Source organism: Rutidosis leptorrhynchoides, chromosome 1 (assembly GCF_046630445.1).
Source record: "Rutidosis leptorrhynchoides isolate AG116_Rl617_1_P2 chromosome 1, CSIRO_AGI_Rlap_v1, whole genome shotgun sequence".
Lineage (NCBI taxonomy): Eukaryota > Viridiplantae > Streptophyta > Magnoliopsida > Asterales > Asteraceae > Rutidosis > Rutidosis leptorrhynchoides.
This window is the reverse complement of record NC_092333.1, coordinates 75,463,008-75,489,021: the sequence shown is the minus strand read 5'-3', so window position 1 is coordinate 75,489,021 and position 26,014 is coordinate 75,463,008. Positions and strand designations below refer to the sequence as shown.

The 26,014-nt window shown below is 34.2% G+C and overlaps 1 non-coding gene across 1 annotated transcript; it reads left to right on the top strand.

Annotated features, from left to right (window-relative positions):
• Positions 1 to 20,417: 20,417 nt before the first annotated feature.
• Positions 20,418 to 20,510, top strand: LOC139887433 (small nucleolar RNA R12). Its single transcript, XR_011773265.1, has one exon. It is a non-coding gene; the product is annotated as a small nucleolar RNA R12 (small nucleolar RNA).
• Positions 20,511 to 26,014: the final 5,504 nt, after the last annotated feature.

Genomic DNA, 26,014 nt, shown 5'->3' with positions numbered 1-26,014 from the left:
CTGTGGAACTTTTGCAGCTGGGATTTCATTTTCTGTTCGAATCCCTCCCTGCTCAAAACCCCATCAAACGCTTGCACCTACTGCCAAATTGTTGCAGCCCAAATCACCATCGATCAACCTGTTTCTGTTTTGGGTCTGGTTCCACACAAAAACCTGCAGAATGTTCCAAATTCTTGTTTCTATTCAATTAGACTCGAAACCAAACCATAACCAAATACCATCAAACTATCTTATTTCTTTTTCCTATCTTTGTTTTGAATCAAAACATAAACCAAATACATTAACTTTGTTTACTTACTCCTAATTAGTTTATCCATTGTTTCCTAATTAGATTATCCATTGTTTCTCTAATCGAAAGTACAGACCAGGAGAAAGTTGGTATTGATTTGAATCTAGCTTCAAAACCCCAAATTTACCTGCAATCCAATTAAATAAACAAAATCATCATACCTAATGATAATGATGATCTATGATGGTGACTAAGAATGATCGAACAAGGATGATGACACTTAGATGACTTGCTCGCTGCTTGATTGATCTACTGATGATGAAGATGAACGATGAATTGTCACTACTACTGCTACGAGTTGTTTGCTGCCCTTCCCTAATTCTTATCGAAGCCATATGTTCCTGCTTAGAGTTATATCGCGAAGAAGGAAATAATTGATGGTGAATTTTACGGTGATGAACAGTGGATGGAAGGGGCTGAATCATGGGATGATGAGGAAACCGTCGGTGTTGGTTTCTTTTGGTGAGAACCGAACCAAATACTAAATCCCTAAATTTTTTTACCTAAGGTATATTTATATTTATTATTATTATTATTATTATTATCATTATATATTATTATTATTATTATTATTATTATTATTATTATTATTATTATTATTATTATTATTATTATTATTATTATTATTATTATTATTATCACTGTTATTATTATTACTATTGTTATCACTAATATTATTATCATTCCTAGATTATCATTAAATGATATTATTATCATTAGTAATAAGATTATTATTATTATTATTATTATTATTATTATTATTATTATTATTATTATTATTATTATTATTATTATTATTATTATTATTATTATTATTATTATTATTAGGTATTAGTAGTATTACCAGAAGTATTGTTTTCATTATCATTATTATTAATATTATTATTACAAATTTTATTAATATTACTATTATCATTCCTATTAAAATTATCGCTTTTAAAAGTATCATTTTTATTATCATTATTATCTTTATCATTATCATTATTATTATTATTATCATTATTATTATCACTAATATTGTTATTATCACAAATAAATATTACTTTACAAAAGTACATTACAAATATATTAATATTACATACTACTAGATTTTTATTATTAAAATGACATTAAGTAAGCTATATATATATAATATACTATTATATATATTCTTATCATATATGAACCTTGAAATAAATTTCTATTTTTAATATGTTATGATAAATGATAAATATTATATTATTAAACTACTTTAATAAACATTTACTATATTAATATTAATAAATGTATTATAGAAATAAATATTAACTACTTAAAGTATATAGGATAAATATAACTTATTTAGTTATAACATATGTAAATTATTCATATATAAACTTGCTAGTTGTTTTTATATGTTAATAAATATATACTTGATATAGGTTCGTGAATCTGAGGCCAACCCTACACTTGTTCAATGACGTCATATGTATTTTTACTAGAATATACAGTATGGTGAGTTTCATTGGCTCCCTTTTTAAATGCTTTTGCAATATATATTTTTGGGACTGAGAATACATGCACTGATTTTATAAATGTTTTATGAAATAGACACAAGTGATCAAAAACTACATTATATGGCTGGATTATTAACCGAATATCGCCCTTCAAGTCTGGTAACCTAAGAATTTAGGGAAATGGCCCATGATTGACGCGAATCCTAAAGATAGATCTATGGACCTTGACAAGTCCCATTCGGGGTACGAATGCTTTAGTATTTCGAGATTATTATACAGACGAGAGGTTCTGTTTTGGGGATATTCTATACAATAAGTTAACGTCGGTTACCAGGTGTTCAATCCATATGAATGCTATTTTTTGTCTCTATGCATGGGACATATATTTATGAGATCTGAAAATGAAAATCTTGTGGTCTATTAAAATGATGGAAATGATTATTTATGTTAAACTAATGAACTCACCAACCTTTTGGTTGACACTTTAAAGCATGTTTATTCTCAGGTATGAAAGAAATCTTCCGCTGTGCGTTTGCTCATTTTAGAGATATTACTTGGAGTCATTCATGGCATATTTCAAAAGACGTTGCATTCGAGTTGTTGAGATCATCAAGATTATTATTAAGTCAATTATAGTTGGATATATTATGAAATGGTATGTATGCCGTCAACTTTCGATGAAATGAAAGTTTGATTTTTAAAAACGAATGCAATGTTTGTAAAATATATCATATAGAGGTCAAGTACCTCGTGATGTAACCAAATGTAATGTATTCGTCCTGATGGATTAGGACGGGTTTTTACAGGAACCACCTCAATGCGAAATTCAACTTGTCTTTCCGTCGGAACACCCGGTAATTCATCCGGAAAAAACGTCTTCGAATTCATTAACCACTGGAATTTCACGAAATGATGGTGGCTCTTCACGAGTATCAACTACATGGGCAAGAAAATCCATGCCACCACCACTAAGGAAACGAGGTGCCCGTGCATAAGTGCATAATGGCACAAGTCTTCTTCGTTTTTCGCCATGAATAATTAACTCTCCCCCACTTGGGGTCTTCACACGAATCGACTATTCATGGCATGCGATATCGGCTCTATAACAATGGAGCCAATCCATACCAATGACAATATCAAACTCACCCAAAGTCATCGGGATGAGATCAATTTTAAAGGTTTCGGCACCAAACACGACATTACAATCATTACACACATCAACCCCTAGTACCGTCTTACCATCCGCTATTTCGACTTCTACCGGATGACTTAACTTAGCTAGCGGTTTGTTAAGTGTGACAACCCGGAAATTTCCGACCAAATTTAAAACTTAATCTTTATATGATTTCGGCAAGATAAGCAAAGTCTGTAATATTAATTCTCAAAATTTTTGAACTAATGTTATATATTTAGTTAACTCTGATTATTGACCGACGATTCACGAGCATCTATTTATAATATATATATATATATATATATATATATATATATATATATATATATATATATATATATATAAGTTGGAATATTAATTATTCATAAATAACTTGCAATGTGTATCTAAAAACTGATTTATGTATATTAAATAAAGATATATACATATATATAATTTTAAGTTATTTAGTAAACGATAGTAACATTCGTTTATTGATTCGATTGATATTTAGAAAAGTTAACTAAAACGTTTAAGATGAACAAGTAAAACACTAATTTACTACAGTATTTTCGAATTGCTACAGTACCCGAAAAGTTACAGTGTTTTCGAAAATCACTATTTACTACAGTGAAAATGACTTTGCTACAGTAAACACTATTTGCTACAGTAAAAACTGCTTTGCTACATTAAATACTATTTGCTACAGTAAACACTATTGCTAAAGTAAAACACTATTTGCTACAGTGAAATATATGTCGACAAACAAGAAAATAAAACATATTGGGTGCGTACCAGCTGGCCATGCGATCACATGGCAAATGGGCATGAAACCCATGCGATCGCATGAGATAAGGAGACATGCCACATTATAAAAGCTCGATCAGTTTTGGCCAGATACATTCATTCAATCTATCTATCTTTCGCATATCTCCCTCTATATGTATTATAATTATAATTATAATTATAATAATAATAATAATAATAATAATAATAATAATAATAATAATAATAATAATAATAATTATTATTATTATTATTATTATTATTATTATTATTATTATTATTATTATTAAGATTAATATTATTATTAATCTTATTATTAGTAGTATTAGTATTATTATTATTTATACATAAAATACTACAACGAGGTTCTGCTCGCATATTTTCAAAATGAATTTTCGAGAGGGATAGAGCTAAGGAAATCATGGGTTATAGCTATGGAGTTTATGGGTATGGTTCAGGGGTATAGCTCGTGAGTCAAACTAGTGTTTATCATCTCCGTTGCGTCTACGTACTTTCCTGCAATATTGAATCACAATATTGATACGTGAGCATTCATATCTTATCTTTTATATATTAATATTGTATCCATATCTAGTGCTCGAGTATATATGTTTATGCATGCTTGTATGCTTTAATTTTTGTAGTTAAACAGTTTATGATGAATCACGAATTTGATACATATGCTACTGATATAAAGTATATGATATGCATGTTTTTGGAAAACTGGAGAAAAATTATTAACTTTTCATTTAGAAATCGCGTGATTTCGATGAACGAATTAAAAGATATGGTCAACTGAATTATGGTTAACGTTAATTGAAATTGTGTTTGAAACTGTAAATTAATATTTAAACAACTTATCTATGAGATTGATAAATTGGATTTTCAAATATTACTAATCGAGTAAATGAATTTCTATATAAAGCACGTCTCTTTTTGTTGAACAATTGTCAAAATGGACTGTCTTATCATGTTTTAAAGCTTTATAAACATTATAATCTGATTTTACAAATATTGGAAAACTATGTGAAATAATAAAATATTTTCGATTGCCATGATAATTCAAATATAATATAGCTCCTGAAATAAATAATATTTTGAGTTTGATAAACTATAAATTCGTTCAATATCAAGACTTATACTATGTTAATAAACATGTATAGATTTAAAGATCATATTGGGTCAGGTTGACTTTTGAGATGACTTTTGTTAACTTTTACATGTCCGTCTCGAGCATTAGGATTATGATACACTATGACCTGACCTAGCTTGTTAGACATGTATTGACCAACATATGTTCTCTAGGTTGAGATCTACGGTTATTTTGCATTTCGAGTTTCGGTCATATTTCGGTGAATGACCTTATTTGCTGCTAAGGTGAGTTTATAGATCCATTTTTAATTGCTTTTGCAATCTATATTTTTGGGCTGAGAATACATGCACTTTATTTTAAACGCAATGGATACAAGTACATACTAAATTCTACACCGAGTTTGATCTGAAAATCCCTTAGCTTTGGTAACTAGTAACTGCCGGTTATAAGAACTGGTGGACGCGAGTAGTTATATATGGATCTATAGGGCTTGACATCCCCGTCTGTTCCAAGTATAGAAACCTTAGCCTGAACTATAAAATAGAAGTATGCTATTTGAGTTTAGTACACGTTGGATTGCGTGTATTGTACATGTTGGTTGCATGTATGTTAAAACAGGGGTACTTATAATAACGTTAAAGTTTAGTTACCAGGGTGCTCAATTTTGTAGAATATTTTGATAAACGTTTCTGGATGAAACAACTGAAATCTTGTGATCCACCTTTATATACAGATTATGCGCAACATTAAAACTATGAACTCACCAACCTTTGTGTTGACACTTTTAAGCATGTTTATTCTCAGGTTCCTAGAAGTCTTTCGCTGTTTGCTTATACTTTATACAAGCTATGTGCATGGAGTCATACATGCTTTATTCGAGAAAACTTTGCATTCACAAAATCATCACCATGTATCTTATTTGACTGTATTGTCAACGGATGTATTGTTAGAAACTATTATATACGATGATTGTCTATACGTAAAAATCATCAGACGTCGAAAACCTTGAATTTATATATTCATTTATGGTGTACCTTTTCAAAAGAATGCAATGTTTACAAAACGTATCATATACAGGTCAAAACCTCACTATGAAATCAATGAATGATGTATTCGTCCAAATGGATTTGGACGGGTCATCACAGTTGGTATCAGAGCTTGAGGTCATAGGGAACCAGAATTTACATTATTATGTTTAACTGGTAATTGTTATGATGCATTAGTGAGTCTGGACTATGACCGTATCTGTTTTTACCGTGTTTTGCTTATCATTTCTTGTCAGAAATTACTTGCTTATCATTCTTAAGTCTAGACACATCTTACTGCATTGATTGCATGAATAGTGTATAGACAAAATTCATATCTTAGCGTATCTGCTAATTCATATCTTAGCATATTTGTTACTGTAACTTTGCTTGACATCTTCCGAAAATTCCTCCGTGATTTATGAAATTTTGGTATTATATATACATATGTAAATTATGTATTGAATAGTACCAATCTAAATTATATAATCTATTTCATATCAAAAATCATCTCTCTAAGTAATTATACAAGATGGATCCCGTATCTAGTTTAAATTCCTTAAACTACGACAGCTATTCCGATATGGATATTCACCTGAACTCCGAAGACAAAGTGTACCCGGAAGGGATCAACCAATCAGCCATCACCTATTCAGGATGAATTGGGGATGGGTTCATAGCCTGCTTAGTCATTGGAGGCAATAAGAAGGTGATCCCTTCCATCCACCATATTTCCCTCTTGGCGAAGAACCTGAAGCACTTACCGGCGAACCTGTTCGAGACACCATTTTCTCTCTCATTTCCAGAGTATCTCGTCACGATAATATACTATCTCAAATTCTGAATCTTATTCATCCGCCCGTCCGAACCAACAATCATCCTGGTGTAATAGAAGGAGTCAACGAGCTTCGCACTTGGGTAGTGGCTTTGGAGAATATGGTGCAAAGGTTACAAGCACCAGCAGCATCACCGGCATCAACAGTACCACCGACAACAACACCAACAGTACCATTACCACCACCAACAACAATCGCATCGCAAACCTCAACTTCACAATCTGTCCCACGAGCATCAACGTCATACGCCCTGTAGATACCAAGGAATACATACAACAACAAACGATGAAGTATTCATTCATAACTTAATCGAAGAAATATTCTGCAGAGAATATGTAGTTTCTAAAAGTTTTAGAGATTATATATTCTAGTGCAAATTGTAAATTAGATGAGTGGGCGGATAGAAATAATGAAGTGAAACCCTGACAGGAATAGTGCGCGATTTACAAGCTAGACTTGTTATACAAGCAGCATCAACAGCACCATCAGTACCGTCAGCATCAGCAGCATCTACAACATCACATGCTCCGCCAGATCCATAATCATCGCAAACATCATCACTAATCAACAACGTGTATATCGTATCAACGAGTTATGAAGTATTAACTCATTCCCTCTAAAGAAATTATATTTATCTTTTATATATATATGAATTTTGAGATCAAAATTAATCTTTTCGTACTAAGTTATTACGTGTGAATCTTAACTACTCGGTTAGTTCATGTTATTAATATGCTATGATGTACATCCTTCGTTAATGACTTGTCACTCGTTAACTATAATCTCTGCTTCGACTTAATAGATTCCATTTCATAATAAATCAAGTGTATTATTCAAATACATGTTTGATTTTACACTTTCATTTTCGTTGTACTTGAAACTTTCCAGAAAACATCATTCGTACCTTGCAAAGTTAGCAAGAGTTCCATAAGCACTAACATGATTCAGTGAGAAAATATCAATAAAACTGAATAATGAAGTATTGATTACATTAGTGAAATACTCCGCGAAGATTATGAAATCTTTAATGTTTTAGAGATTATTCAATATCTAATCCAGCCGAAAATCAAATGAGCTTAATATGATATTAACTCATTAAATTTGTATTACATCTGAAGAAAATATACATACATATATTTTTATAAAGACTGTAATAAAATTCTCTGGTACAAAATATTACTTGTGAAACTTTTAACGGGTAGGTAATACCCGAAAGATATATAAATTCACAATTAATATGTTACATTCTTCGATTCTGATTCAATAAATCATCAACTATACTCACCACTTTCATAACGATATACATTATTTCCTATAAATGAAAACAACCATTCGCATTCAAATTTGATTACATATTCTGATTTTGGAAAAATCAGAATCCAAGCCAAGATTTAACAGAAAACATCACTAATAGATTCTTACATCTTTCAAAGCTATACTTTGACTTCAAAACTGTGCTAGAACATCATTTCTATTCATAAAACCCAGAAAAATATTTGTATCATTCGAAATTCTAGAACATCATATGTATCTTGACAATTACAATCTTCATGCAAACCCTTCAGACTTTTGAAAACACCTCGGATTAATAACTGACGATTCGGTTATGATAACTTTGAATGCTGATGAAGCAGCAAAAACTGTAAATGACCTTAACAGCCAAAAGTTTGATGATAAAGAATAGTGTGTTGGCAAAGCTCAAAAAAAGAGAAGGTTTGGAACTGGAAAACGGATTGAGCAAATCATGAAGGAGGTTGTGGACAAATCCGAAAGACTAAACCTGCCTTCAAAGAATCCAAATGATTCAGTATCTGCTGAAGTCATTAACGAATTCCTTTCTCCTGACTCTAAACCTTTACGGACAAATATTCTTTATCATCTTTCGATATTAGAAATTCTAAGATATCATTGTATCTTTCTTTATAAATATCCTCGATATTTTTGAAGATATTTTCATAACTATTCTTATCTGAAATCGTTTATCTCTTCGCGATATCTATGTTATATCATAAAGGAAACTGTTTTAGTTTCTAAAATCTGAAAAATTCGAATTTAAATTATGAATATTTTGAAGTAGTGTTGGGAACTGAAGCATGAGTTAGTATAATATAATGAAACCTAATCAACGTGATTATATTACAGTAAGTCATGCTGAGTTTCTAATGGAAGGTGATAAAGGTTCACAGATCATACCCTCATCATGAACCATGTTACATAACTCTTTCATTCTATTTAACCTCTAAACATATCAAGAAAATATTTTTCTTGATGATTCGGTCTTTTCCGGATATTCTAGTAATTTGACAAATCAAATCATGCTATTACCTTTTCTTTCTGCTTTGTATATTATGATCATTCGAAACTCCATACCTACGAATTCTGGACCATTATTCGCTTGACTTGAAGTCGGGGAGATGAAGAAAACAAAAGCATGAAGCTCCGAAATTGAAATGGGAGTATAAATCGCAGCAAATAGGAGAGAGCGTTAACTGTGGATGTCGATGATTATAGAAAGACAGAAGCAGGGTCTCTGAAAAATAAGGAAAGATATAAAGCCCGACGACAACACATAAATTACAAACCATGTATATCAATAAGTATTGCAACGTAAAGACACGGGAGAACTAAAAACACTATAAAGCCAAGAGTATACAAAAAGTGAATAGATTCCTCCGACGGCAGATGAAAAAGAAGAATGATAGATATGAAAGTTAGGAGTATATCAAGAACCAGAACTGGATGGAGCATATTGACGAATACTTTAAAGTATGAGTTGAGGGAGTAAGAATAAAAGGTGAGCTGTGAAAATAAAGAAACGAAGGGAGTGGATTTATAGCGAAAAATCTGACAGAGCAATCGTGACAGGTTATCGCATTTAATCAAAGAAGATCCTAATTTCCTTAATTATCGAAGAATCAAATCTTATTACGAAGATTTTCTCTAAATCCCTTGAACTCCGGAAATCAATCCTATCTACGTCAAAAAATATGACAAATCTACATTTATTCATTTCACTCTTTTGTGATAACTTCACTCGTACTCTTCACAAAATCGAATTGTTTTATCTATATTACTCAATGATGATAAAACTCTAATTTTCAGCTCGTATGCATCATGAAAACATACTTATTGTCAGCCATGACCATCCCAATCAAATTTCAAGACGAAATTTCTTTAACGGGTAGGTACTGTGACAACCCGGAAATTTCCGACCAAATTTAAAACTTAATCTTTATATGATTTCGGCAAGATAAGCAAAGTCTGTAATATTGATTCTCAAAATTTTTGAACTAATGTTATACATTCAGGTAACTCTGACTATTGACCGACGATTCACGAACATCTATTTGTATATATATATATATATATATATATATATACAATAAGTTGGAATATTAATTATTCATAAATAACTTGCAATGTGTATTTAAAAACTGATTTATGTATATTAAATAAAGATATATACATATATATAATTTCAAGCTATTTAGTAAACGATAGTAACATTCGTTTAGTAAACGATAGTACCCGAAAAGCTACAGTGTTTTTGAAAATCACTATTTGCTACAGTGAAAACGACTTTGCTACAGTAAAACACTATTTGCTATAGTGAAAACTACTTTGCTACAGTAAATACTATTTGCTACAGTAACACTATTTGCTACAGTACACACTATTTGCTACAGTGAAAAATATATTGACAAACAAGAAAACAAAACATATTGGGTGCGTACCAGCTGCCCATGCGATCGCATGGCAAATGGGCATGAAACCCATGCGATCGCATGGGATGAGGAGACAGGCCACATTATAAAAGCTCGATCAGTTTTGACCAGATACATTCATTCAATCTATCTATCTTTCGCATATCTCCCTCTATATGTATTATAATTATAATTATTATTATAATTATTATTATAATTATTATTATTATTAATAAGATTAATATTATTATTATTCTTATTATTAGTAGTATTAGTATTATTATTATTCATACATAAAATACTACGACGAGGTTCTGCTCGCATATTTTTAAAATGAATTTTCGAGCGGGATAGAGCTAAGGAAATTATGGGTTATAGCTATGGAGTTTATGGGTATGGTTTGGGGGTATGGCTCGTGAGTCAAACTAGTGTTTATCATCTCCGTTGCATCTACGTACTTTCCTGCAATATTGAATCACAATATTGATACGTCAGTATTCATATCTTATCTTTTATATATTAATAGTATATCCATGTCTAGTGCTCGAGTATATATGTTTATGCATGCTTGTATGCTTTAATTTTGTCGTTAAACAGTTTATGATGAATCATGAATTTGATACATATGCTACTGATATAAAGTATATGATATGCATGTTTTTGGAAAGGTGGCGAAAAATTATTAACTTTTCATTTAGAAATCGTGTGATTTTGATGAACGGATTAAAAGATATGGTCAACTGAATTATGGTTAACGTTAATTGAAATTGTGTTTGAAACTGTAAATTAATATTTAAACAACTTGTCTAAGAGATTGATAAATTAGATTTTCAAATATTACTAATCGAGTAAATGAATTTCTATATAAAGCACGTCTCGTTTTGTTGAACAATTGTCAAAATTGACTGTCTTATCATGTTTTAAAATTTTATAAACATTATAATCTGATTTTACAAATATTGGAAAACTATGTGAAATAATAAAATATTTTCGATTGTCATGATAATTTAAATATAATATAGCTCCTGAAATAAATAATATTTTGAGTTTGATAAACTATAAATTCGTTCAATTATCAAGACTTATACTATGTTAATAAACATGTATAGATTTAAAGATCATATTGGGTCAGGCTGACTTTTGAGATGACTTTTGTTAACTTTTACATGTCGGTCTCGAGCATTAGGATTATGATACACTATGACCTGACCTAGCTTGTTAGACATGTATTGACCAACATATGTTCTCTAGGTTGAGATCTACGGTTATTTTGCATTTCGAGTTTCGGTCATATTTCGGTGAATGACCTTATGTGCTGCTAAGGTGAGTTTATAGATCCCTTTTTAATTGCTTTTGCAATCTATATTTTTGGCTGAGAATACATGCACTTTATTTTAAACGCAATGGATACAAGTACATACTAAATTCTACACCGAGTTTGAACCGAAAATCCCTTAGCTTTGGTAACTAGTAACTGCCGGTTATAAGAACTGGTGGGCACAAGTAGTTATTTATGGATCCATAGGGCTTGACATCCCCGTCTGTTCCAGGTATAGAAACCCTAGCCTGAACTATAAAACAGACGTATGCTATTTGAGTTTAGTACACGTTGGATTGCGTGTATTGTACATGTTGGTTACATGTATGTTAAAACAGGGGTACTTATAATAACGTTAAAATTTAGTTACTAGGGTGCTCAATTTTGTAGAATATTTTGATAAACGTTTCTGGATGAAACAACTGAAATCTTGTGATCCACCTTTATATACAGATTATGCGCAACATTAAAACTATGAACTCACCAACCTTTGTGTTGACACTTTTAAGCATGTTTATTCTCAGGTTCCTAGAAGTCTTCCGCTGTTTGCTTATACGTTATACAAGCTATGTGCATGGAGTCATACATGCTTTATTCGAAAAAACTTTGCATTCACAAAATCATCACCATGTATCTTATTTGACTGTATTGTCAACGGATGTATTGTTCGAAACTATTATATACGATGATTGTCTATACGTAGAAATCATCAGACGTCGAAAACCTTGGATTTATATATTCATTTATGGTGTACCTTTTTAAAAGAATACAATGTTTACAAAACGTATCATATAGAGGTCAAAACCTCACTATGAAATCAATGAATGATGTATGCGTCCAAATGGATTTGGATGGGTCATCACATTAAGCTTAGGCACAAATCACGGAGACACAAATGACAAATTAGCACCACTATCAAAAAGTATTCTCCCCGGATTAGAGTTAATCATGAAAGTACATGAGACAACTTCATTGGATTGTTTGGCTTCAACATTGGTCATCAAGTAGTTTCAACCCCTAGCCGTACCCGCCGCTTTCTCTAACTTCTTCACTTGATCACCATACAAATCGGGACACTCCAACTTCCGGTGTCCATCTTTATTACAATTAAAACAAGTGAGTTTGGTTGTCGCCGAGTTCGTGCAATCACGAGCCATATGCCTCTTTCGCCCACAATTGTGGCAAGAATAAGGGAAACCTCCGGAAACACTCTTCTTCACACTATTAACACTTTCGGAACCCTTCTTGTTCTTCTTGCTTGAAAAGTTCGATTGACTCGAACCTTCAAATTTTCTTTTGCCAAAGGTAAAACCACTCTTTCTCAAAATGATCGCTTCAAAACCCTTAGCCATGTCGAACAACTCATCAAAAGTTTTCACCGCGTTTACACTAATCTTCTCTTGATAGTTGTCGTTCAAGATTCGATAGAAGTCTTCCTTTAACATGTGATCATTCCCGACATACTCCGGGCAAAATTGGGTCTTTGATAAGAAAGTGGACTTGAGAGTGTTCAAATCCATCGACCCTTGCCTTAGAGCATGTAACTCATCCTTAAGCCTCGAAAGATCGGCCGAAGTTCGATGCTCCTTGAAAAATTCCACCTTGAATTCATCCCACGTGAATTCCATACATTGCTCTTCACCATAGAGTTAGATTTCTGCATCCCACCACAACTTGGCATCACCCCTTAACATACTACACCTGTACCTTGTCTTCTTATCGAGAGGGAACTCACAAATACGAAAAGCCCCCTCCATATCAGAGATCCAACGGGTACTCTTAAGTGGGTCCCGTTCTCCTTCAAAGGTGGGAGGTTGAGAATCTTTAAAATTCTTATAGTACAAGTCTCGCCTTCCAACATTATCTTCGTGAAGAACGACCTTCACTTGTTCCTTAACTAGATTGACTACTCGCTCGTCAATTGAATCTAGAAACATCTTCCTAACGTCCTCTAGAAAGGCCGTATGATGCCTTTTCATAATGGCCTTAACCTTGGCCGTAAACTCGAAGTCCTCGCTCGTACCTCCTTCATTGGTATCATGTCCATTTCTCATCTTCATTCTATAAAACGAAAATAGGTTAAACCATGAAACGAAAAGACATGACACATATATACAAATACACCTCACCGCCCCATCTTGCTCAACAATTGTTGTACATCGCTTGTTTGACACGATTTGAACCCGTAACAATGGTAGCTAATCATTGTTACGCGAGCACGTCGCATTAACTTGCTAGTACAACGTCTATCTCGCTTGATGATTGCAAACACAACACAAAACAATTAGCGCAAGGTTAGTTCACATAAACCTAGGCACGAACCAATCCCGGTCTGACCCGTCTCCTACAAGTCCCGCATAAAGCGCATACACAATAAAGTCTAAGACTAGGCACCTATCTCAAGTCGCCTAAATTCCTTAGACCATGCTCTGATACCACTTGTAACAACTAAACCCGTTAACCAACCGAAAGCAGACCAATTTTTTTTTAAAACTGCACTGCACAGACAGGGTGCGCGGTGCGCAGCCCAGCCTGTGCGCGGCGCACAGGCTTCCTGGTAGCTTCTGTCCGGTTTTGCCATTTTTCGCTTAAAGATCTCCCACTTCCCGACACTTTTAGATAAAACGCTTTTCACATTACATTATAATAGTTAAAACTAACACGTTTCAATAATAAAACAAGTTTTACGAAACCGGGCCCACATATGCCGAATTACGAGTTTCGTACAAAATATAAGTTTCGACCACATTAGTTTAAATTCCAAACGAAACTTTTGAGCATGGTGTTTGGTGGTTAAACTACCCAAATCTTGGTCGATCTTCCAAAAGCTAAACCCTCGAGAGCCACTACTAATCCACACGGATACCTTTGCCCTTTTCCACGCCGGAGCCTAAAAAGGTAAACAACGAGAAGGTAAGCTAACGCTTAGTAAATGCAATAGTTATACATATACATATATAATCTACTTACTTGCAATCAATTACACAAATACCTCATACACGCTAGCATTTTAAATTAGCATACCATTTCAACGTACAACGCTAAATCCACGATATCATGAGCTAGCACAAACGATAGCATATAACACGAACAATATAAATGCTATACTACGACACATAACCATGGTTAACCATTCATACAAGGAGATGGTGCTTGCAAAGACCATCGGAGTTCGCAACATCCATTAGTGTACTTAAACCGCGTATCACTAACTCCCCGGGTGGTATCTTAACACCGCGACTAACCCACCCTCTATGACATTGTGGTGTCTTAACACAACGACTAACCCACGTGTCATTAAATCCCAGAGTGGCATCTTTACACCGCAACTAACCCACTCATTACATATTATGTGGTGTCTTAACACCGCGACTACCCCACATTCAATTAATTTCCAGAGTGGTGTCTTAACACCGCGACTAACCCACTCGTTACGTATGATGTGGTGTCTTAACACCGCGACTACCCCACATTTCACGCCACACAAATAAATACATTATATACATACATGCATAATTATTTCACTCACCTTAACGATTCGGTAACGGTTTTATACTTCCATAAGCTTCAAAGCAAAGTACCTAATACATTAAGTACTCAATCAACACACAAACTAGTTGGACTAAACACCAACAATTGACTCATGTGCATTTAATGACTTAAATGCATTAAATGACCCCCTTTGTACCAAAACCGTCCATTTAAGGTCAAGACCATCATAGATCACTAAAAGCTAGTGATTAAGGTCCAACAACACTAACTAATACCAAATTGGGGTATTTTCATACCCATCTTTCCCAACTAGGTTAATCATTACCCATTTGACCATTTTAAAGTCAACACACCCATTTCGGGTCATTGACTAACCCAAATAACACCCATTCACATAACAATCAAGTGTGCTAGTGATTAATTAACCTTTTAAGACTCATAACCACCGATTAACACTTTGAAACCTTAGGTTAGTTACTATTGAGTCCTCATGATTCAATAATACCCAAGAACACCCAAAATCACCAAATATGGGTTTTATGTTCACCATTTACCCAAACCCTAACCCTTATATAAATCAAAGTAAGGAAATCAAAGTTAGGACATACCACCACAATCAAAATGTAGCTAAGGGCTAGATGAACAACTTTAATACACGCGCTTTGGCCCGAAATCAACTTCTTCCTCCTTGATTTGAGCTTTTTTTTTTCTCTCAAAGTATTTCTCACTCTAGAACTTTAATTTGGGGAGAAGATGAGGTTGGTGTAGTGTTGAATGTGTTTTCAACCACCACACAACTGGCTTCTAATGCCCTAAACTCGTCTCCATGTGAAAAGACAAGAATGCCCCTCATTTAACTTTAATTTAAAAAGCAGGAATCTGTGCACAGGAGCAGTGCGCCAAGCGCACCCTTAAGTGTGCGCTGAGCGTACCATGGCCTGGATAGTCTCTGGCCTCTGTTTAATTACACAATGCTTCTCGCACTTTATGTACCCTATATACTCTTCTGTACAATAATTATTTGGGTCTTACATTGTGTTTCCATTAAACAAAGATACAAGCTTACTAGCTTGAAATCTCATAAGTATTGTTAAGAAATCCAAGCTTTCTAGCTTAAGGTTTCATTATTGTGTTTGATCTAAGTTATTTAACTCATGGTCATCTAACCTGTTTAAACAAAAGTTCATAAGCTTACATTCACTTTACTTTGCAAAAATCTAAGTTTTATAACTTAAGGTTTTGTAAAAGTTGAAAGTCTAAGTTCTATAACTTAGGATTTCACCAAGAACATAAGATCTAGACTTTTTAGTCTAAGGTCTTCAATATTTAGCTAAGATCTAAGTTCTATAACTTAAATTCTTGCTTATTTAGTTTGAATCAAAGTTTATAGCTTAATAGAACTTGTACTTGTGTCGAAACTAAGAACTTGATGTAACTTTAGTTCATCATCTTGCTCAAACTCTCAAATGAGTTGTATTTCTTTCTTAGTCTTAACTTTGTGTGTTGATAGTTAAACTTTGGTTAAAGTGATGCTAAAACATCAAGAGTTGTACACTTGAGGCTTATACGCATCAAGGATGAGAACCGTGATGAGTATCAAACACCAAGAAACCCACCGAAGCACTTGTTTTCTGTTTTTCAGCGTCTGATCAGACTCCCAGGGCTTCTGTAAAGTTGATTTACAGATAGTTCGGTTCGATTAGATGATTCTCGTTTAAGACTCGCCTAAATTCGATATACAGTTTAGGATTTATAGCCTTCCGAAAATCACTACGCCTTTGTAACGACGTGCTGAAATTTCTGACCTACTCGCGCTTGAACCGTCGCCACGGTCAAACGAAATCGAGTTAGGATCTGAAAATTGGATAGCTGTAATAGGACTCACAAACGGAGCCTTGGCCACTGACCGCGCGTCATTTTAGTTTGTATAGAGGTCGTAGCAGCTGATCGAATTCAGCCTTTCGTTTAGACCTCTATCCTTGTTGAAAACTTACTTTATCTTTTACGTATGATGATGATTGTGATACTTAAGACTTAACTTATTTACTTTTAAACTTTTGGGGACGATTTACTGACTTAGTAACCTTTGACTTAGGTTGAGGACCTTTTGGACCGACTTACTACTTGCTTACTTTTCGTATCGACTTTACCGCACATTCACAGTGAGTTATAGATCCCTTTTTACTTTAACTATTTTTGGGACTGAGAATACATGCGCTTTTTATGTTTTACTTACTAGACACGAGTACTTAAACTTTATATATGTGTGGGTGACATAACGGCACAAATTTTCCCCTTAGCTCGGTAACGTTTAACTATTGGTTTATGAACCGATAGACGCGAATCTTAGATATGGATCCATAGGGTTTGACATCCCCAATCGGGCTAGTCACGCTAGCATTTAACGGGTGTTTAATACTTCGTCTGTTTTAACGCACTCGCCAAGTGTACTTTTAGGGGGTGATATATTGTTTTATGTTAAGTTAGTTACCAAGTGCACACGGTTAAGCATATACATTTCATACTGTTTTGAATACGAAATCTCGTGGTCTACCTTACGTTATTGTTTACAATCAAACTATAGCTCACCAACATTCGTGTTGACTTTTAAGCATGTTATTTCTCAGGTGCTTAGACGATTTGCTTTTGTTGTGTTAGACTTGCTGTATTAGACTTCCGTTGCATTGTTTAGAGATGTCTCAAGCATGGAACTTTTCATTTTACATTCATAACTTATGTTATTTTCGAACTATGGTTTTGTAATGACGTTGGTGTCACGTACTTATGTTAATGCTTTCTATTCGTAGAAGCACGTTATCTTTTGTAAAACATTTGACGTTGGTAAAAACGTTATCTTTTCATGAATGCAAAACTTGTTTTAAAACAGCATGTAGTGTTGTAACCGTGTAATGGACATGTTGTTGATGATCCGTACACATTGATTTTGTACGGGGCATCACAAGAAAATTTCATTAAAAAACGCTTCATAGCAAGACACTAAGAGAGAAAAGTGACGAAGGCTTTACGAGCCATGAAGCCCAATTTTAAACCAAATGACCCCTATTTTTATGCCAATGAAAGAGGAAAGAAAAATTACATCAAAAAGATTACATTTACGCAAAAGTATCTCGTTGAAATACTATGTCGTTCCGGAACCGCTAAATAACCAAATGAAGGGTGATCGCTACTGCAATGATCCGATTTTACTCCACACACGAAAGATGACAACCTTTCTTACCAAGGGTCAAAATATGTCACACCGCAGTCGATCCAAATACGAGCCTTTCTCCAAATCTCACGAGCCAATGAACATGTGAAGAACAAATGATTCCGTGTCTCCACCCCTTGAGTACATACCGGACAGAAAGTATAATTTAAATCTATTAGCAGAACGGTTCCAATGTAGAGGCAGGGAATCAAGTTTGAACCGCTAAAAAAAACATTTAGTTTTCTTGGTAAAAACTTAAATCAAGAAAACTTAAGGTAAGAAGTATGAACTTGCAAAGTTAGTAATAAAGCTCGATCCATACACTCCCTCAAACTTTAAGAGAAAACAAATTATCTTGAGTCATAGTACAAATCCACTTGTCTTCTTCACTCGAGAATTGGACCTTGTTAATCTCATCTTGAAGTGACACGCTAACATATGCAAATTGCGGCTGCCATTATCACTTCTTGACCAAATCCATTGGCATACATCATCCACCATTTTGTTTGCAACCGAGTCATTTTTATTGACATCCAAACGAAATAATATGTTGAAACGAGAAGCATGTGTAGAAGGCCCGGACCATGGCTAGTCACTTTTATTGTTTTTTTGTGGCCGCGTTCAGTGGTGGAACTGTGTAGTACGGAGTACTTGGAAAGGGTTGTGGCCCTCTCATAATTTTGGGTAATAGTGTATCTGTTTTGCATTTTATTAGTAGTTATTTGTATGTTAGAGCCGGTAATTGTTATATGAGTATGTTTTAGCTTACATTGACCCCAAAACTTAGTAAAAGTATATGAAAATGCATTGAACTTTCACCAAATTCCTATTGTATGCATTCAACTTTTATATTTCTGCTATTGTATGTATTATTATCCCTATATACTAAAAGTCTCCCAAATTTTGGTAGTTTCAATTTTAACGAATTGTCGTACTGAGTTTACGTTCACACTACAAACGGTCCCTCAAATTTGGCTCAATTTACACAACAGCCCTTCAAGTTTACACTTTTGCAGGGGTAGAATGCGTAAATATATAATTTTATAAAAATAAAAGAAACTAATTCCACCCGAATTTTTAACGAGCCTCGTCTTTACGCTCGGTGCGAGTTAAATTTTTCCGAGACCACCGTTCAACTCGAAAAAATCTGACGAGCACAACGCGAATAACTATACGCAGAATGGACATCGTTAAAAAACACTAAATAACGGGCCCTATATTCTCACTCGGGCGAGTTAAATTTTTCCGAGACCACCGTTTAACTCGAAATAATTTTAAAAACACAACGCGACTAACTATACGCGAGACGGACATCGTTTAAAAAACACTAAATATTTCAGGCTATATTTCATACATAGACATACACGTCCAACAAACAACCCAACCTATTAGATATATTAGGTACCAAACAACGTATATCCAAATTCGACCGCACGTTGAATACAACCGCAGCAACGCGCAGTCGAATTTTTTTCTAGTTTAACCTATTGTAACAGGTAACTTGTAGGTCACTACACTTTCAAAATTACATCTTTGGTCCCTCATGTTTGTTAAATATTACATTAATTATTTTTCTCGACAAAATCACATCATTGATCCTTCTTCACCTTTCTTCACCTTCTTTCATCTTCTACCCTTCTTCATCCTCTTTCATTTTCATCATTTTCATATACTTTTCCCTTTTATTTACAACTTTCATTTTTCTTCTATTTTGTGGTTTTCTCGTTATTTGCTGTGGAATTAAAACTTAATGTTTAATGCATGTTAATTTTTTAGGTGGAAAGCTAGTTTATCAGACAGCCAAAAAGCGGGCAAGCGGTCCAAAATGCCCTGTTACTGGCAAAAGAATCCGGGGTATATTTATAATTTCACTATATTATTGGTTTATTGTTAGTTTGAGCAATATAGTTTTCGTAGTCAGATTTGTGTTTGTTGATTTTATTTTGAGGTATGAATTGAATTGTGTTGTGTATGTTGTATATTTTAATTATAATTTTATTATTTTGTTTTAGTAAGTGATGGTTTACTTTGTGTAATAATGAGGATGATGATAAAATCAGACGGATTTCCAATGACCTCTTTTCAAAAAAAAAAAAGAATGTGATCTTACAACCAGCTACTTCTGACTCATTATCATACATGAATACTTACTATCTACATTTCCTAATATATTTTTGTTGTATTTCTAAAGTTTAAGATTTTGTTAATGATAAGGGTGCTCTTAAAAGTTGTTTGCATGTGTTAAATCTCTAGTTCTTTTGTTTCAAGTTTAAGATGTTGTTACATTAATTAATCAGTAGGAAGTTAGATAAATATTATTTATTTTATACACTTTGATGTTGGTGATTTTAGCAAGATCCAACGTCATTTTAGTTGATTGAATTGCTAAGTTGAAAGTGCTCGAACCATTGAAACGCTACACGGATATGGGGTGTGTGGAGTACACGTTCGTAAAGTGTAAAATGGTTTGAGGATATGTTAGTGAGCTTGGAAATAACATTTGGAACTTAAAGAATGCGAAACGCGACTTGAAAGAATGGACGCGACTTGAAAGTATGCGAAACGCGACTTGAAAGGCTAAACACACTTGAAAATAAGCTTAAACTTGATTTTGGTGTGCAGTAGCTTTAAGCCGCGGCGCGGCTCATGGGCCCGCGGCGCGGCTTAAAGGGTGATTTTGAGTTCGAGAGTTTTGGCATTTTTGGAAGTGTTAGCCCGCGGTGCGGCTCTTGGGCTCGCGGCGTGGCTTAACACTAAGTCGCTGAAAAGGTGCTTTTTCAACTCAAAAGGCACATTCGAACCCCAAACGTTTTGGGGTTGTTCCAGGGCATTTTAATGCGGGTTTTACATGTTTTTAGACCATTTTAAGTCTAAATACATTAATGTTTACTACCAAGTCACTAATGGGTATGAGTTAAAGGTTGTGACTTTTCAAGAAACCTTTTGACCCATTATAAATACACCCTTTGTGTATTTGAAAAAGACTCCGGAATTTAGATCCTTTTTACACACTTTCAATTTCAAACAATTAGAAGATATATCTCTGCAATTGTTTGATTGTTTTAGCCAAGACGACAATCTTATCTTTGTCTTATCCCAATCGAAACTTCGTGTAATCCGTGGCTAATAGGGTCAAAATATTCGATTAGGAAAGTGTTCACACGATTCAAAGATCAATCCGGAGTCATTACCGTTTCAGGCACGAAGGTTTTATAACCCCGATTTCTAACAATCTAATCGAATATTCTGCATACTATGTCCGGAGAAACGGTGATAGAAGATGATCTGCGAGTTTGGTGTGAAGTTTGAAGGAATTGAATTGTGTTGATGTCAGAATTTTCATGGACTTATAGGATTCGATTTGGATGTGCATAAGGGATATGATTATCAAGTTGATGTGTTGAAGATTCATGTGATGGATCAACATGGTTGTTCAATCTTCATAACAAGTACACAATCTCTTATCCTTTATTATTATTTATGATTATGCACATAATGATAAAGATTAAATGCATATTATATAAGTTAATATGAAATAAAATTAACTTATGGCTTAACATGGTAAACGTATCATTATGATGATTGTGTGCATGTTTGTTGAACATAAAATTACAATAATATCCTAATTTATTAGTGGTAAATTAATGGATGACTTTGGTTCATGAATTTTTTAATTCACATAATTAAAAATTCATGAATGATTACAATTCAATTGAAAGTTGTGATTGTTAGTAGTCACAATGGTTTCAGAGAAAATTATACATTTTGTCATTCGGTGAGATTAAATCTCATGATAAAATATTATTATTACAATAAATGGATGGATATGTTGGTTCGTATTGATTAAAGCATGGTTCCTTAATCTGCAATTATATGAAGTCATATTTATTAATTCAAAATTTGTTTGAATTTAATATGAAACAATGCATCAGTTATGTGACGGTTCTTGAGACCTTGTGCTTGGATAAGGATGTGAAATTTTTCAGTATGCATGTGTTTTGACTTTAATTTTCTTGGTTAAAAGTCACAACTATTGCATGTATTATTTTAAATGAATCTGTGTACTTCCGGTATATAGTGGATTCATGCATCATCCATGCATGCGGTCACATTAAATTAGAGATGTATGTATACTTGCATATTATGTGTAACATCCCGCCTTTTTCCATTTACTTTCCGTTTAACTATCTTAAAGTCCGTTATATGTTTATAACATCTTTCGTTAATACGTGTTTTAAAATATCTCGTTTAGGTAATTCACGCACCCGATTCAAACTTGAGGGACTAAACTTGCCAAAATGCCAAAATGGTGACTAGGTCAAAGGAGTCAAACTCCTATCATCCATTTACTTCATCTTCTCCTTCTTTGTTACTTCCTCCATTTTCTCTCAACACCCAAATACAAAGATTCATCATCTATTTTCGTTCTAGCAAGTGTCCATAAAAACAAATTGCATTTTTGGAATCCTTGTAACTTCCTCTTCGATTCCATACCGATTTCATTACATTTGGGTAACTTTCTAAAATCACTAGATTTTGTGTTCTTGATGTTTTTAACTTATAAAGTTGTTAATTAGTGTCTATGGCTCAAGTCTAACATGAATATATGATTTATATGCTCGATCTCGTTATTTTAGTGTAACTAGCATGAACATGAAAAGTGGGTGTTTGATTTTGAGTTTTGGATGATTTAATGTTGTTGTTATGATAAAGTTCAAGTATTAAATGTGTTCCTAGTATCACTAGCTTCAATTTGATGTGTAGGTTGCTTTAGAAAACTTCATAAACTTGATTATTGATTTTGGTGGATTCGGGTAAGGGTTTGATGAACTTGAAATGAACCTTTGATGCTTTGAATGACATGAGATGTTATTAGTAAGTGTTTAGTTGTATTGTATGTTTAATTATCTTCGAAACGGCATATCATTCGTGTAAATTGGTTGCCCGAATCATTGAATTGCATTTATGAACTTGAATGCATAAAATGATGAGCATTGAATGTGATTTGGATTGTTGCAAATATTGAATTGTTCGTTGAAATGTGTTTAGTTGTTTTCCTTGTCAAATTACCTATCCAACGATATAAGATACATGTTTAGATGTTTACGGATCATAAATTGCGTTAAATTGAAGTTTAGCTCGAGACTTGTTGAGTTTTGAGGCAGATTCACTGAAACAGACACAGATGCGGCGCATCTGCCTTGGATGCGGCGCATCTGCTGCAGATGCGGCGCATCCCTTACAGATGCGGCGCATCTGGGGCAGACTGCCCATGTGTTCGTTTCACGTAAAATGTTTGCTATGCTAGGGACCTCCGATTCACTTGTAACTTGTCCTAACATGCTTGTATATGACTTCTAACCTCAGAAAAATAGTTCAGGACCCGACCCGAACATGTTGAATTTTTCGTTGACTTTGACCCGACCAAAGTTTGACTTTTTTTCAAACTTAACCAAGTGTTAATGCGATCGTTCTAACATGCTTCTATACTAGTATCTTGCATGAAACTTGACAATTTGATTTCATATGCTACATAATCGAGTCGTAACGAGCCATAGGACTAATTGAACATCTTTGACCTATCGTGTTACCGTTATTGATACAACCTTTTTGTTTTAGGTCAAGACTAACATTGTTCTTTGCACACGTTTAGTTGTTGAAGTACTATATTACTCGTGCACTCAAGGTGAGATCATAGTCCCACGTTTACTCTTTTAAACTTATATCTGGGATGAGAAAACATAAACGTTTCTTTTTACTAAGTGAACACAAGTACAGGAAAACAAACATTCTGCATACGAGTTTGAACAAAAATTCTCAATTCGATTATCATTAGTTACACTTGCCGGGTGTAAGCGGGAACTTATGTTATATGGCCATATGGGTTTGACAAACCCTCATTCAGGCGGTTCGCTACCGTCTACGAATGAAATATATTTTCGAGAAACAGTGTATGTTCTAACACTATTGTGATGGGGTTCTATGGAAGGAATGTTAAGCATTGATAATTGGGTGCTCGTGAAACAAATTTTGGAATGGTTAACTATTATTTTGATGTTACAAATCTTGTGGTTCACTTGTACTTACTTACTTAAACCTATGATTTTCACCAATGTTTTCGTTGACAGATTTCTATATTTTTCTCAGGTCCTTGAAAGTTTTGTGATACATGCTTTCGCTCATTACTTTTGATACTTGCTTGGATGTCGAGTATACATGCATACGTGGAGCGTCTTTTGGCTACTTTTAAATTGTGTCGCATATGTTTCAATTGTACTTTAAACTTTGTAATGTAACTAGTTGTCGAACTACTTTGTAAACCTTGAAACATCTTTACTTTTGAAATGAATGCGACATACTTTTGGTCAAGCGTTGTTTTAAAGACCTATGAACACGTAACGGGACCTAAGTAGACGGCGCCGTCAATGACGATTTTGTTGGGTCGCTACAGATGGTATCAGAGCGTTGGTTATAGGGATTTAGAGTTCATTGGTGTCAACCCCGAGTCATAGGGTACATTAGTGAGTCTAGACTACAACCGGCATATAAACTTGAAGTAGGAATTACTTGACTACTTGTGCATTTATACTCAAACGTTTCTACTCATATCTACTCTTATTTCATCTCAATCTCATGATGTTTAATTTGATTGACGCGCCACCTTGACTTAGCGAAATAATGTCAAATGCACATATGAATTAGGGTAATATAATTTTCGGGATTATATTACGGTGACTCATATGAACGTTTCGACATTATGACACAAAGAATTTAAGGCGAGTCAAGGAAAATTTTTCTCTTTATCCTTATTCCATATCATGATTAGTATTATTGAAAATACTAATCAACGGTATTCTTGTGTTTTGAAGGAACAATGCTTCCTCGCCGTGTACCACGCCATGAGACTCCCGAACAAGCCCTTCAACTGATGATAGCCACCGCCGTGGATGCGGCCATGGCCGATCACTCCTCCAACAACAACAATAACAACAACAATCAAGGGTCCGGTATCTCAAGCGAAGGGTGCTCCTACAAAGCCTTCATGGGGTGCAAACCTCATACTTTTGATGGGACCGGGAGACCGGTTACTCTCACTCGATGGTTCGAACAAACGGAGTCCGTCTTTAGCATAAGCGGTTGTCGGGACCAAGATAAGGTCAAATACTCCACTCACACTTTCGCCGGTGTCGCCCTCACATGGTGGAACACCTATGTACAATCGGCGGGTACCGATGAAGCTCACGCCCTCTCTTGGGCCGACTTAAGGGAAAAGATGATCGTCGAATATTTCCCTCGTGAAGAAACCCGAAGGCTCGAACAAGAGCTAAGAACTTTAAAGGCGGTCGGAAACGATCTCAAGGCCTATAATCAACGATTTTCCGAACTAGCCTTGATGTGCCCAAACCTTGTGAACCCCGAATCTTTAAGCGTTGAACTTTACATGGATGGTCTTCCAAAGAGCATCAAACACGGGGTAATGTCATCCAAACCCACTAATCATCAAGAAACTTTGAACATGGCCAGCAAATTGATAGAAACGGTGGACGAAATTGTAGTGCCGGCACCTAAAGAAAATGGGAAGCCCCCCAATCAAGCAACAACAACTTAGCCAAGAAGCCTTTCACCTCCGACGGC